Source organism: Eleutherodactylus coqui, chromosome 4 (assembly GCF_035609145.1).
Source record: "Eleutherodactylus coqui strain aEleCoq1 chromosome 4, aEleCoq1.hap1, whole genome shotgun sequence".
Taxonomy (NCBI): domain Eukaryota; kingdom Metazoa; phylum Chordata; class Amphibia; order Anura; family Eleutherodactylidae; genus Eleutherodactylus; species Eleutherodactylus coqui.
Genome location: NC_089840.1, coordinates 227217132 through 227232785, shown reverse-complemented (window position 1 = coordinate 227232785; position 15654 = coordinate 227217132). Strand labels below are relative to the sequence as shown.

The 15654-nt window shown below is 44.4% G+C and overlaps 1 protein-coding gene across 5 annotated transcripts in view; it reads left to right on the top strand.

Moving 5' to 3' along the window:
• Nucleotides 1–15654, top strand: part of RHOBTB1 (Rho related BTB domain containing 1) — a 160317-nt gene that overhangs the window by 108755 nt on the left and 35908 nt on the right. The window contains exon 1 of one of the 5 annotated variants that reach the window (XM_066600808.1): nucleotides 5314–5489. The exons of 3 other annotated variants lie outside the window; for them this stretch is intronic. The gene's annotated coding sequence lies outside the window, so the exon portion shown is untranslated. Of the gene's footprint in view, nucleotides 1–5313; nucleotides 5490–6825; nucleotides 6976–15654 lie in introns of those variants that run through there. One more of the 5 variants, XM_066600809.1, reaches the window with a different exon arrangement.

Sequence of the window (15654 nt, the reverse complement as noted above, 5' to 3'; positions counted from 1 at the left end):
GGTTTCCACTCGCGGATGAAAGATCTCAGCACGCATTCCACAGATTCCAATTAACATTTGGGAAATGTCACGGATTCCACGTCATCGCTAGGCGATGACATGGGAAGAGCAGAAGTATAAAAAGAAATCTGTACTGCGCATGTCCAACGGCGAGCCATATGGACCATCCTCAGTACAGATGCAGCGAAAAGAAAGCAGGTATGTGCGGACACCACTGCTGCCAGTACCGGATTCGGCACACGGAATCTGACCCGCCTGTGTGCATGCGGCCTAAGGCTAATTTCACACGGGACGAGCGTGATATCGGGCTGTGAAACTCAGCCTGATATCACACTCGGGAACATGTGATTTACCCGCGGATGCGAGGTGTTTTTCTTTAAAAACACCTCCTATGACTTCAGGTAAAGTAGCGATCCTCCAGTGCAACTTTCAGCCACACCAGAGAATCGGCAAGTGTTTCTCATTGTTTGCAATTGGACACCCAACATCGCACTCATGTGCAAATTGCACGCCATGTAATGTGCTTTTTGGCCTCATTGAAAACGATGTGTGAGGCGTTCTAAGGGAACGGTGAAAAAACGATGGTGCTGCAATTTTTAATTTTTTTTCCCCACGCCATGATGTGATGTGGAAAAAAAATCACTCATGTATAGGACTCCATATAAAAGCATGCAAGAAATGATCGTCTCGCAACGCACAAATCTCACACGATTTTCCTCGCTGTGTGAAATCAGCCCAAATAGTTAAAGCAACGCTCCGGTCCTAGAGAAACAAAGATGGCCACACCAGCTTTCCCTGGAGGCATACTGTCCATTAGTATGTATCATTAATTTAAGGGCTCTTACCCACTTGCGTTTTTTTTAATGCGATTGTCAATGGGACTTTCTAATGTTAAAAACGCATCACAAGTTTGTGCTTTGCGATTTTGGTGCGATGCGTTTTTAACATTAGAAAGTCCCAATGACATTTGCGTGAAAAAAACACACAAGAAAAACGCAAGTGTGCAGGAGCCCTAAGGGTCCTTTCAGACAAGCCAATTATATTATTTGACTGAGTGAGTGGCATCACCGCTAACCTGTTCGCACTCGTGCATCTTGTTGGCTCGTTCAAACCAGAGTCGCTCAGAATCCTTTAGTCCCTGTATAAGCGGGTAAGAGGTACTGAATAGAGATGAGCGAGTATACATTACTCGAGCGAGTAGTGCCTTAGCCGAGTATCTCCCCGCTCGTCTCTAAAGATTTGGGGGCCGGCGGGGAGCGGCGGGGGAGAGCTGAAAGGAACGGAGGGGAGATCTCTCTCTCCCTCCCCCCCCCCACTCCCCCCACTCCCCCCCGCTCCCCGCCGCAACTCACCTGTCACCCGCGCCGGCCCCCGAATCTTTAGAGACGAGCAGGGAGATACTCGGCTACGGCACTACTCCCTCGAGTAATGTGTCTTAGCGAGTATACTCGCTCATCTCTAGTACTGAACAATTGCTATATAAACTGAATGATAAGTGAACGAGCCAACAATGATTTCTATGCCTGCAGACACTGAATAATGAAAAGCGAATAATCCCCGTTCATCGTTCAGTCGTTTGCTCGCGTTTAGACCAAACGATTATCATTCACTTCATGTCAACGATTTTTTTGAACAGTAATTGCTACATCTAGAAGCATCCTAAGGGCTTCTTGAGATCTGCGTGATTTTGTCCCGCTCTGCGGTTGTGATAATCACGGCTGCATAACGGGATAAAACTAAACCATTGATTTCAATGGTTTCATTTTCATTAGCGGTATTCTCGCCCATTTGTAGTATGGGCAGAAAAATATAGGGCAGGAGCTATCTTCCTGCTGTTTTATTTAAACATGTGCGCTATAGCGAGAAGTTTGAATGCTCTGAGGTTAAAAAAAAAAAACGTTCATGCACAACTGCAGCGAGCGTATGTGCGCATACGGTCATGTGTTTTTGACCTCAGACACCTCACCTGCTTTGCTGAATTTGTACTGACCACATGAACAACACTGACCAGTCAGGTCAGCATGAAGTGTCTTCGCATCAGGTAGTCAGGAAAAGCAGGGAGGCCATTTTTCTTTCACCAGAATCGGGGGGGGGGGGGGGTCGCTTTAAATAAAGTTAGTGCTGTTAAGTGTTGTCACGTAATTTAATAGTGCATACTTAGAAATGTTCTGCTTTATATTATAGATTCTCAGAAATGCTGTGGAGCTGATGTTCAGTCCTTCCTGTATCTCAACTTTTCAGCAACTGAACTTTGCATGAACATTTCTAACTATGTTCTAATTGATTTCCTGTGCTGATCTAGACAGGATGTCTCGTTATCACTCTTATTATCGCTGTATATTTCATTCTTAGAAAGAAACTAACACTTTGGGCAGTTCTACAAAGTCCGGAAGTCTTCTTTTTTTGTTTTTGGCAAATATGGGGAGAATCAACCAAGACAGAGTGTGCATAACTCTTCATCTTCAATGCCTGGTGTGTGTGTGTATATCAGTACTGTATGTATATATATATATATATATATATATATATATATATATATATATATATATATATTCAATGCAGTACTGTAGTAGAAGATCATTGTATGGTTCTAGTCTTCCAGAGGGGAGGCGGTGGGTCCCAGTACGTCTGTAGTGGGAAAAATCACTATGCAACGCAGGGTATATCACCTAGTTTAATATAACTTTCACAGCCCCCCACTGCCATTAATGTATTTACTAATTAGAAAAATCCCCGTAGGCCAGGCTCACACGAACGTGAGTGCAGGCGTGCCACATGTGCGAGCATGCAGCAAAAACACAATGACATGCATTCTTGCTGCATGCCGCCAATCCCCATGCACATCTTGGCGTGCATGCATGAGGAAATGCACAGCTGTGAGTGGCTCAATGCAAATCAATGGGCTATTGGCATTGCAACACGCACAGACAATACGCCCATGTGAGACTGGCCCGAGGCTGTATTTACACGGCTGTATTTACACGGATTCCACGACCGCTGTCCACGTGGACAATCTGCGGTACAACGCAAGCATTGAAAGGCATGCATTTTCAATTTTTCGGTTACACTAGCAGATAAGAATTGTGTATTCCGCAAATGGAAGAAAAATTGCAGCATGTTCTATTTTGCCACAGATTCCACGTGGAGAGCCTCCATTGATGTACCCGCATCATCGCTAAGCGACGGCGTGGGAAATATAAATTGAAAAAAAAAAACTGTACTGCGCATACAGTTTAGGGAGGTATGCAGAGTCACCGGCCGGGCTCACAGCTGGAATCCACTGTGCGACTTACGCATGCAGAATCCGACCCGCTCGTGTTGCATTTTTCACACATGTAAAGAAAAAAATTGCCAGTAGTTTCAATCATAAAATGCTAGAAATTGCAACTTCATGGCATAGAAATGTGATGCGTTTTTATTTCATGCTTCCATAGGAAATAATAAATCTGCCCCAAAATAGGAGATACTGCAATTTTGGGTTTTTTCGATCCCGGACTATCAGTCATGTACAAACCGCTTTAGGATCAATGGGTTCTTTTCCTGTACGAGTTTCATCCATATCGCAATTGGACGGAAGTTATGTAGGAATATCGCAACGTTTGTTTCCCTAGGACTTTGGCGCTCGCTCCAAAAGTATCGCAGTTTTATTTTTTTAACCTCCTTTGCAAAGTATGACTTGGAGTGTAATAAACTGTAATAAACAATAAGCTTTCCATAGACTACACCTCCCTCTGTGGAAACCTACTAATGACACACAACCTGCTGCCTTCTTCCTGTCACTGCAGAAGGGCCCTGAGTGGTCGTCTGTTGAAAATCCCTGATTTGCCTCAGTGTATGTGGCCCCTCCCTTTCAGGGCCCTTCTATACATACTACAGGGCTCAGTGGCCCTGGAATGTTGACATTGAATAACCCTTAAACTCCCAACTAGTTGTCCTCACTGCTGTGTGAGGAGCACATGTCACCTTTCCAGTAGTGAAAGGGTTACAGCCTGGAACTTCAGGAGGGTTTCCTGCTCTCACACTGGAGGTGACTCCCATCAGCTAAGGGTGCCTTTACACAGACCAACCTCCCCAACCACAGATTTCTGTACATTGGTAGAAGCCAGGAAATGGCATGGGAAAAGAACCCACTGTTTTTAAGGGTGTATTTACCCATTTAAGTGCGATATCTGAAACTCAGAACGATATCGCACTTACAAAAACGCGATTTTTATGCAAAGTGCTGTACTTGCAATTTTTATGCACGTGAAAAACATACATTCTTCCCTATGCAATTTCTGTGCATCTTGCAGAGAAAAAACGCAGTCCTATTATTGGGCAATTCTGTTGAAGAATCGCCAATTATTCCATATGGGTGCAGGAAAAAATGTGCACCCATGTACATGCAAGCGTGATACATTTTTTTCTTGCATAGGGAATAATGGACGATTTTCATGCTCGCTTTTCACACGCATGAAAATCGCAAGTGTAGCGATGCGCGTGTGATGCAATTTTCTCGCAAAATGAATCGCACTCACATAAAAATCATGGGTCTCCATGTGCGGCATCAGTCTGAGTATCTCAGACGATATTGCACTCGCCCTGGTGAATGCACACGGGCGAACGCGAAAATATCAACCACAGCTTGCATTGTACAGGACATGGCCATTCCGTCCATGTGCAGTGTGATGTACGTAAGACCGAACTTCGGCATGTTCTAGTCTCGTACAAGACTCGCACAAAACTAGAACGTGCTGCGATTTTTCGTTTGTGGCCATGAAAACAGGCGCATTGAAAATAATGGGTTCTATTTTTGTTCGCCTCGCAAAGCAAAAAACGCATGCGTTTTAACTGCCCTTGTGATGCAATTGACTTGCAAATAGGTGCAATGCTCTATGTAAGCTGTCATTACATTGACGTCACTCCACTTGAAGTGACAAAAGGAGCCTGCGGCCCTAATTGTACACTGTGCTGTTATTGTGCCCGGCAGGCTTACGAGCTGCACAGGGTAAATGACAATTGACGGGGCCGCGCGTAGATTACACGCCGCGCACTGTGAATCGGCCGCGCGCGTTCGCTGCTTAGAACGTTCGTTGTTTTTCATGAATGAAATCCAATCGGGCGGATATAAATAGAACGGGAGGGCGCTGACGTCACAAGGGAAGCTGCTGCTACTGCAGCTGGAGGTCGGCTTGCACTAGACAGACCTGCGCTCCTCGATTCACATTTTTTTCTTCTTTCCTAAAGTATCTGCGGGAGGGCGGAGATTAAAAATAAAAGGGGGGTGGGGTGGGTGGAGATGCTTTAAAGGGTAAAGATCGCCCCTTAAGATGGATAGGGGTAGGGACTGTCATCGCAAAGAAAGAAGACCATGAGATCGAGCTATGGTGCTTTGCAAACTTGTGCCTAGTCTTAGCCTGGCACCTCCATCCTTGCAAGCGTGCACTGGAGAACAATAGCGAGCTGGAGGCTCGGGGATAACAAGTGATCCAAGGAGGAGAACACACCAGGTATGTTATATGTGACTCTATATATATATATATATATATATATATATACTATGCAGCAATATATTCCAGCAGAATGCACTCATGTCCCCAGTGAAGGTGACAATTTAATTACACTCTATCAGGCAGCACACTAGGGACAATGTCTTCGGAAGCCAATTAGCGTAAGAAGTGTGCGAGAAAACCATAAGGGAACACAAGGAGAACATGCAAACTCCATGCAGATGTTGCTTGATTCAGATCAGAACCCATGATTGCCAGTGCTGTGCCAGTTCATTTAACCCTGGCCTGCATATGCACAGCTTGCATGTCTTGTCATGTGTTGGATATGTAGGATGTTGCATGCGGCGGCACATACATGTTGCATGATCTCTATACACACAGGTATGCGCTTCTGGATTCCTCTACTCTGTGATCTGTCGCTGTGCGGCACGTTGAAATAACGGTAATACGAGAAAGAGAGGCGTTCTCAGTCCAGCCAGGAAATAAAGCAGATCAAGGCGGATGTAATGAGGCTTTGTGTCCTTTCCTTTTTAGTGGACGTTGTCATGGGGCATTTAACCCTGACGAGCCGCTGCCTGCTGATTTAGAGGATGCATGTGTATGTTTGGGTGATGATGATGCTAGAAATTTGTCTTTGTGTACGCTGAATGGCAGCGCTTCTTTATTCGTAGGCTCAGGCTGTGTTGTGTCTATGGAGTGTGTTGTGTGTTGCTGTGACAACCGTTCTGTAGGAAGGCGTGAGGGGGCTTGAGGCGAAGAAACCTGCCATATGATCGGTTAAAAATAGAGTCCATATTCATCAGGGAATATGATTATATCCACCTTTATGCGTATATATTATTATTTTATGTACATTAAGCTACTTAGTATCTAATGGAAGTAATAGAAATGTATCAATACCGTCACAAGAGTGCTGCAGAACAGGGACCGATTGATCGGTCATTATCGAGTTATGTCCCATTCAAATATCTAAAGAAAGTGGCGTAATTCATCCATGACTACATTTTTTTTCCCCCTTTGTGGGATGTCACATTATCACACGTGTCCCAACAAACACTGTAATAATGTGTTTAACTGATACCCGTGTTCAGTAATGTATTCACTATGCATAGAATGTATGAGAGTTTACAATGCGTTTATCAGTTTTGGAGCTGCACCTTGTAATGTAAGGTGCTGACTAGGTAGCGGCACACCTGGAAACTTCTTTGATTTGTCATCAAATGTGAGTCACGGGATGTCGGTTCCTATGACTGGATCCAAGCCCACATATTTGTCCCATTGTCTAGTAAAGTTCAACCTCAGTACGGTTATTGACTGCCTCCTGCTCAGAGAGCTGCCTCTGTCCAATCAGACCTGAAGCCACATCCGATAATAGGGAACGCCAGGAGCAGAGTTTCGCCGCAACTGACAACTCAATCAGGAGCGATTGAAATGCTTCCATATGTTCAGAGCTACTCTTAAATTTCACCTTGAACTGGACTTACAGGTGAATAACTTTACTCTCTAACTGGACTTCTTATATACTATTGTTATAATTAACTACCTAGTTACTGTAGAACTACAAGTTTGAGCATGTTCTATAAACAGAAGGTTGCGAGAAGTGGTCTGTCTTGTTTCACACCTGCTGGAGAGCAGTTCATTGTTGGCATATTCTGTGTTATAGCTGGTAGATTAGGGGTTGTGGGGTCCAAGTTAGTTCTGGGTGGAGTTGGGATGTGGAAGAATTAGAGGAGTCAAAAGTTTGGCTTACCAACTCCATTGCCTTGTGGCAGACCAGGCTTTTGAGAAACGTAGGTATTTGCAGTCCAAGTGCTTGCTTACTTGCTTGCCAGCATCTCTTGTAAAGTATGACTTTAAGGGTGGACACCCACTTGCGTTTTTTTTGCGCGTTTTTTTTCACGCGATTGTCAATGGGACTTTCTAATGTTAAAAACGCATCGCACAAAAATCGCAATGCACAAATTTGAAATGCGTTCTTAACATTAGAAAGTCCCATTGACAATCACTGCGATTTTTTTCAAGCGATTGTCAATGGGACTTTCTAATGTTAAGAACGCAAATTTGTGCTTTGCGATTTTTGTGCGATCTTTTTTTAACATTAGAAAGTCCCATTGACAATCGCTTGAAAAAAAACGCAAGTGGGTGTCCACCCTAAGGCTATATTCAGATGACAAATTTGGGCACAGAGAATCTCTGGCGTAGCTCGCACCAGACAGCACCGGACACATCTCCATGTGCTGTCCGATATGCATGAGCAGTGGACATTGCGTGTCCGATTCTGGTCCGTGAATTGGATCAAAATAGGACATGCTGCAAGTTTTTTCATGCATACCATTGGTTGTGTGTTAAAAAAATGCTCATGTGAATAGCCTAATTGGCTATAATGGGCCATAAAATACATAGACATCATATTGACGGGAAAAGCGACTGTCTGAATGCGCCTTGACAGGTGGCAGCTAGAGATGAGCGAGTATACTCGCTAAGGCTAACTATTCGAGCGAGTAGTGCCTTAGCCGTGTATCCTCCCTGCTCGTCTCTAAAGATTCGGGGGCCGGCGGGGAGCGGCGGGGGAGAGCAGGGAGCAACGAAGGGGAGATCTCTCCCCCCCCCCCCCGGCTCCACCCTGCTCACCGCCGCAACTCACCTGTCACCCGCGCCAGCAGCCGAATCTTTAGAGACGAGCGGGGAGATACTCGGCTAAGGCACTACTCGCTCGAGTAGTTAGCCTTAGCGAGTATACTCGCTCATCTCTAGTGGCGGCCTTTTATTATATAACGTGTTTCTGTTTTGAACTGCTTCTTTCAGTTCGATCATTTACATGTTGGTGTTGGCTGTGATAGTATCAAACCAGCGCATTCTTTGGCGGCCGGATCTCCTTTTGCCGCTAACCACTCCAAGCATTCTTGATGTTTCCAATGAATTAACTCGAATTCTTTGGCCGAAGTGTGAGCGTCTGTGTTTCCTAATTTTGCCCTTCAATGAAAACTTTGGTTTGATGTGGTCTAGGAACCAGTCCCATGGTTGTGTTATCAGCTAAACACAGCATTCGTAACACAGCTATGTGCCAGTCCCAATGGGGAGAAGTGGAGAAAGACGTGGTGACCTACTCCACTATATACCCCCCAAATACTTCCATGTTCTTTTAATATATTACTAATATATATGAGAAGCCTGCGTTGATGAGAGATCAGTCATCTTGCACAACCTTGAAAACAAATGATCGTACGGTCCTTCTACGTGGGCCAATTATCAGGCCCGAAGTGTTCCTCAGAACACTCATTCGCACGACAAACCATGTAAAGGACCAGTGATCAGCCAATGAATGACTAAATTGTCATTAATCGGGTATTTGGCTCATTTATGCAAGAATAAAAATACTCGCTACCTTGCTAGATATCTTCCTGTGTGAATGCGGACTTGTAGTTGATCAGTAACCGCTGTATAGGGGCGAACAATCGTGTTGTTGATCAGCCGTCCCCATAGAACAGATTATCAGCCTGTGTACATTGAGGTAACAAGCCCTGACCGATATGCTTATTGTTAGTCAGTAGTCGTTAGAAAGGACATTTTATCTGGCCGTGTAAAAGGGGAATTAATTGAGAATGTTACGTCCGATTCAGATTTCCAGTGATAGAAATCTCTAAACAGTGCCAAAGGGCTATGCATCAGTCATCCTTGAAGTCAATGGTGGTCAAAGATGAGATTTTACCAATGGGAACCTCTCACATGTATGATGATCACATTAAGATTTTTTTTCTAAGCTTTAAGGAAATCAGCTACTATGAGCCCTACAAACTAATTTCATGGGTTAAAAGTACATGCTGAGTCCAGGGATGCAAGTTTTATGCTTAGTTTCCCTGCTGTCCCCTCCCCACTTCTAGTGGACATGCAAGTAAAATTCTGAGCGATGATCATTCAGTGTAAACCGCAGCCCTTCAGTACTGAACGGCCGCTGTGTTAAGTGAATGGAGAGGGGCGGGGGAGAGCGAGGAGTGAAATCCGCTGTGAGTCGACGATACTCGCTCCTGTGCAACAGCACGGGAGCGAGTACATGCAGGGATGAGTGTCAGGCATCGTTTGTCCAGCAGTCGTCCCATGTAAATGGAGTTAAAGTAGTCCTCCCGTTCTATGCATAGAATGAGAGGACTACTCAGTGCTTTTCAATGCATTGCAGCAGAGGGTTTGACATGTGACATCGGGGAAATGGCATAGAAGGGTAATATAAAAGTTGCATCCCTAAACTCAGCTTGTCAGCTACTTTGAGGCCACAAGCTGTGTTTATAGGATTCAAAGTAGCTGACAAGAGTCTCTTGATGTCCTCGATGAGTCCACTTGATTCTTGAGGCCAACATCCACTTCCTACTTTGTGTTACAGGAAAATATTGGAACACAATGTCACTCTTTATAAGGGTACATTCAAACATAGTGGAAAGAATGTGGATTTTCTGCAGTAGAGAATCTACACCAAAATCCACATCATTTCTATGTGAGATCCACACAATTGGGGCTGATTTTGATGAGAATGTTAGTGGGGATCCGCAGCAGACTTCACCTCTTCTGTTGAATGGGTGAATTGAGCTGCATATCCACACCAAAATCTTCATCAAAATCTGCACCACTGGTGTGGATTGTGACGTGGTTTGTGCCTCGGGAATGATACTGATTTTGGTGTGGATTTTATGCTGCAGATAATCTGCACTATATGTGACTGTACCCTAAAATAATTCAGTGTCCATATAGAAATGATATGCCATTCAGGCTGTAGAAGGGTGGACAAATAAGTAGCTTTAAGTACCAGTGTGGCACTCATATAGCTGCCAGACACTAATGGTAGTCTCAGGAACACTTTTTTTTCTCCTTAGGGCTCCTGTACACGGGCGATCTTGCATTGCGTTACTCGCGGCGATAATCCGTCCGCGAGTAACGCAGTGCACACTTTCCATAGCGTTGCTATGGAAAGCGCAGCCCCCTGTCCGCCAGCGGAGAATCATAGCAATTCTCCACTCACAGGACTCAAATCGCAGCATGCTGCGATTCTCCGCGGTTAGTCTATTTGTCAGATAGGCTCACTGCAGAGAACTGCCAGCTATACTCCGCCTCGCCCGTGTACAGGGGGCCTTAGGGAGAGCATCTAAAAGGTGAGTGAGTGAGGAGACCTATAAGGCCATTCATGCTTCTCTGGGTAATATGCAAGTTAGGAAGTTGAAACCATACCTCTGCAGCGCCACCTATTGGAAGGCTGCATTCCCGCAATGCTGCCTTCCAATAGGTGGCGCTGCAGAGGTATTGTTCCATCTCCCTTATTTGCATAATGGTAGTTTAACACATTAGATAAAGCTTGACCAAACCTACTAATTCCTGCAGGATCAGCTGACTATCTGACATGTATGGGGGTCTCCTGGCTCTCCCCTCAGGCAGATGTCAGGAGAATATTGCATTGCTAGTACAGCTGTTATAGTTACTTGGCGCTATATTCTGTATCATGTGACGTCTGTAGAAAACAGCTTGCAAAACAACAAGAACACAATCTGTACAAACAGTAGTGATAGATCTGTCATATTGTCTCCTGTAAATAAGCTGAAGCTCATTATTATTTGTATCATTCCATAAATCATTAGTGTATGACTATAGTGTAACCATGCAAACATTTCAAGTGCATGGTAAAAGTATGTATCACAATGTATACATATTAATCCCCTATCATAACAGTGCAACTAAGTATTACATTTTATTATCTTGAGTAATGGATAGCTGGAGGAAAGAAGGGGGTAGCTGGAGGAAAGGAGGGGGTAACTGGAGGAATGGAGGGGGTAGCTGGAGGAAAGGAGGGGGTAGCTGTAGGGAAAGGAGGGGGTAGCTGTAGGGAAAGAAGGGGGTAGCTGTAGGGAAAGAAGGGGGTAGCTGTAGGGAAAGAAGGGGGTAGCTGTAGGGAAAGAAGGGGGTAGCTGTTGGGAAGGAAGGGGGTAGCTGTAGGAAAGGAACGGGGTAGCTGTAGGAAGGAAGGGGTAGCTGGGGGAAGGAAGGGGTGGCTGGGGGAAGGAAGGGGTAGCTGGGGGAAGGAAGGGGTAGCTGGGGGAAAAAAGAGGTAACTGGGAGAAGGAAGGGGTAACTGGGAGAAGGAAGGGGTAACTGGGAGAAGGAAGGGGTAACTGGGAGAAGGAAGGGGTAACTGGGAGAAGGAAGGGGTAACTGGGAGAAGGAAGGGGTAACTGGGAGAAGGAAGGGGTAGCTGGGTGAAGGAAGGGGTAGCTGGGTGAAGGAAGGGGTAGCTGGGTGAAGGAAGGGGTAGCTGGGGGAAGGAAGGGATATGCGTGGCAGGCCAGATCCCTATGTGCTCTGAATAATTGGAGTCTTCTAAGAGAGTTTTGTTGCCTTGCTGTCAGTTTTATGGCTGATGAGGGAGGGTTAGTAGGGGTCTCTCTGCCACTTCATTTCTCTGTCCTGACTTTCAGTGACCTTTATCATCTTTTAAAACCCCCCTTCTGATATTCCCAACACCATGCCATCCCATTGGCTTGGAATGTAATAGACAGAGGGACAAAGAATAGATTCTGCCCTCTGTCAATCTACAATCAGTCCAACATTTTTTTCTGTTTTACCCCACAACATTCCCTGATTAGCTAGCCTGCTTATGTATATAAGGCCGGGCGCAGATGAATATGCATACCGGCGTGCTGCGCCAGGCACGCAGCAAATACACAATGACATGCGTACTTGCCATGTGCCTCCAATCCCCATACACTATCTTGGCATGTATGTGCGCATAATTTGCACTGAGATGAAACATGGTGTCATTTTGTTCATGCGACTACTATGCACACGAATAAAAACAAATCAATAGGCTATTGGCATTGCATGTCGTGTAATGACAATAGACCCGTGTGAGAGTGGCCTAGAAGGCAGCCATAATAATACAAGTCCTCCTGTCAGTATACTGCTGCTCCATATTGTTAATAGCCAAGCAAGTTATATAGAAGAGAAACAGTGTAATATTCAAGGTACAAATACCCCTCTCCTTATTATCTACATATATTTTGCATTATAGGAAAGACCACCATGTCCCTATATCAGTATCGGACGCAGATGTTGCCCTAAAAGTGTATCGGCTATGGATATCTACTCTATTAAACACTTTTGCACACCATTTAGTTTAAAATACTTTTTTTCTTTCTTCCAACTAAAACTTAAACTTAAAGGGGTTGTCCCGCGCCGAAACGGGTTTTTTTTTTTTTTCAACCCCCCCCCCCCCCCTTCCCGTTCGGCGCGAGACAACCCCGATGCAGGGGTTAAAAAAGAACACCGGACAGCGCTTACCTTAATCCCCGCGCTCCGGTGACTTCTTACTTACCCGCTGAAGATGGCCGCCGGGATCTTCTACCTCCGTGGACCGCAGCTCTTCTGTGCGGTCCATTGCCGATTCCAGCCTCCTGATTTGCTGGAATCGGCACGTGACGGGGCGGAGCTACACGGAGCTACACCGAGCCCCATTGAGAAGAGAAGAAGACCCGGACTGCGCAAGCGCGGCTAATTTGGCCATTAGACGGCGAAAATTAGTCGGCTCCATGGGAACGAGGACGCTAGCAACGGAGCAGGTAAGTGAAAAACTTCTTATAACTTCTGTATGGCTCATAATTAATGCACAATGTACATTACAAAGTGCATTAATATGGCCATACAGAAGTGTATAGACCCACTTGCTGCCGCAGGACAACCCCTTTAAATGTGTCTTACGGTCTAGTGCATCTTATAGTCTGGAAAATACGGTATTTGTCTAGAGCTGAATGGACACGGTGCACAGGTGTAATTAAAGCTATGAATACATTTGTGTGTCATTAGTATGATTAAATCAAGGATGATGATGATAATCTTCTAGTACCTTCATTTCCTTTTTACGAATAGTGAGTCATGGAAGGCATCCTACAGTGACTTAACTGGAAATTACCTGGTACCTTCTATGCTGACTGGAAAGTATATGATGACTTGTTAAGAATAAATGTCCCGTGAGATAAACAGTTATGATGTGCTTGAGAATACTTTTGTCAAAAACCATGACATGTATTAATGACTCATTGTACTAATTGGTCAAATTTGAATACCAATTACTTATGTACTCTTTTTTTTATATACAACTAACAGGGTTTTTCCAATATCCGATAATCAGAGGCATAAGTTGAAGCTCCTGGGCCCCAATGCAAAACCTGGAACGGGGCCCCCAACTATAATGCTTTATTTATAGTATTGGGCTTCCTATATGGAGAAGAGAGGCCTCATGGGCCCCCTAAGGCTCCTGGACACGGGTGCAACTGCATCCCCTGCATCCCCTATAGTTATGCCCCTGCCGATAGTGCTATTCACCTTAGTGGGACCAGAAATTGCTGGGCACTTGAACTCTTTAGCAGTTCCCATTGGAGTGGAGCAGTGATCCACTTATGTGGCCACCGCTGTAAAAATGCAGGGACACATTGGGGAGATATTTTTAGATTAGTTAGGGTCCCAGTGGTTGGACTCCTAACGATAATTAAATTCTCCCCTATCCCGTGGATAGGAAAAACCTTGCTGAAATGGGAATACCCCTTTAAATTTGTTCCCCGAGAAATTTTGAGGACTGGGAAGATTTGTATAATACCGTATGTAATTATCTGTGAATGTGGTATAAAGTACAACACAAAGGATCTGTGTTACTGTATTATCATATGGATGAGAATATGAGTGCGATACTACATACTTTGTGCTGCCATTTACGTAATAGTCGTGCAAAGTTGCAGCACAGTGCTTGCATAGCTAGCAGCTTGTTGTGTATTCACCATTCTTTACTCTTACTGAGGAGTTGGACTACAAAAATGCTAGTTCATGCCCTCATCATCTCCCGCCTAGACTACTACATCCTCCGTGACCTCCCATCAAAAAAGATTGCATCCTTCTAAGTCCTGCTCAATTTTGTTGTCTGGCTATTCTACCTCTCTCTGTGTTACTTCTCTGTCAATGCCTTCACTGACTTCCTATGACCCAACGAATACAGTCCAAAATATTATCAATCGGAAAATATGGTCAAGGCAGCATCAGATGAATAGAAAAATCAATCACTTTATTCTTCCATAAAATAACTGGCGACGTTTCGACCTATCCAAGAGGTCTTTATCAATCTCAGTGAGCTTGATAAAGACCCCCTGGATAGGTCGAAACGTCGCCAGTTATTTTATGGAGGAGTAAATTGATTGTTTTTTTTTTAATTCACCTGATGCTGCCTTGACCATATTTTCCTGTGGATCTCTATTTGGGTTTTGATCCGGACCTAGTTGGGCTGTGCATATCCCTCCTCGTTTTGGAATAAGGTTTGAGAAATGCCAGGAAATTTTCTCTTCATGTGCTGCTGTGTATTTAATATTGTCTACAAAATATTATCAATGACCTACAAGACTGCCCTCAACCTGTCCCTTCTATACATCTCTGACCTAATATCCTGATACCTACCCACATGTAATCTCCAGTCCTCTCAAGTTCTCTGCTCTACCCCTACCTGCCCCTAACACAGCCGTCCTTCAGATTTCTCTGGTATGTATGTCGCCCATACTCTAGAACTTGCAATCCCCAAAATTTGAATCCTGCTCACTTTCTAAATCTTCAAAAGCAACCTGAAAACCCACCTCTTTGAAACATCTTACAACCTACAATTCTCTCTACTGCCACCACACCACCATTGGAGTACCTTCTACCCTCACCTACTGTCTCCTTCCCTTGGGCATGGTCCTGTCTCCCTCCCTGCCAGTTAGTCACTCTTTTAGTTCATGCTTATTGTACTTGTTTTTACCTTATGTAATGTACCTAAACCCCCGTTTTCATATGTGTAGCAACCTCCAATTAATGGCGCTTTAAAGTAAATAATAGTAAGACGGATTATGGGATTACGACATCTGACATTTCAGGTTGTGTAAACTTATGTTGAGAACTAATATAAACTGTATTGCAGACATGTTCCTATCAAGCTATGTTGCTTTTCCTCAATGACTAAACAAGCATCCTGCTTTCCAGGATCTTCCGAGACTGAAGAGTCTAATGGAAACAAGGAAATAATTAAGTCATAGTAGAATACAAATTTTTTATTGCATTGGAATTTACGCAGCGTTATGAACATTTGATGTAAACCTATGGAAGTTTTTGACAACTT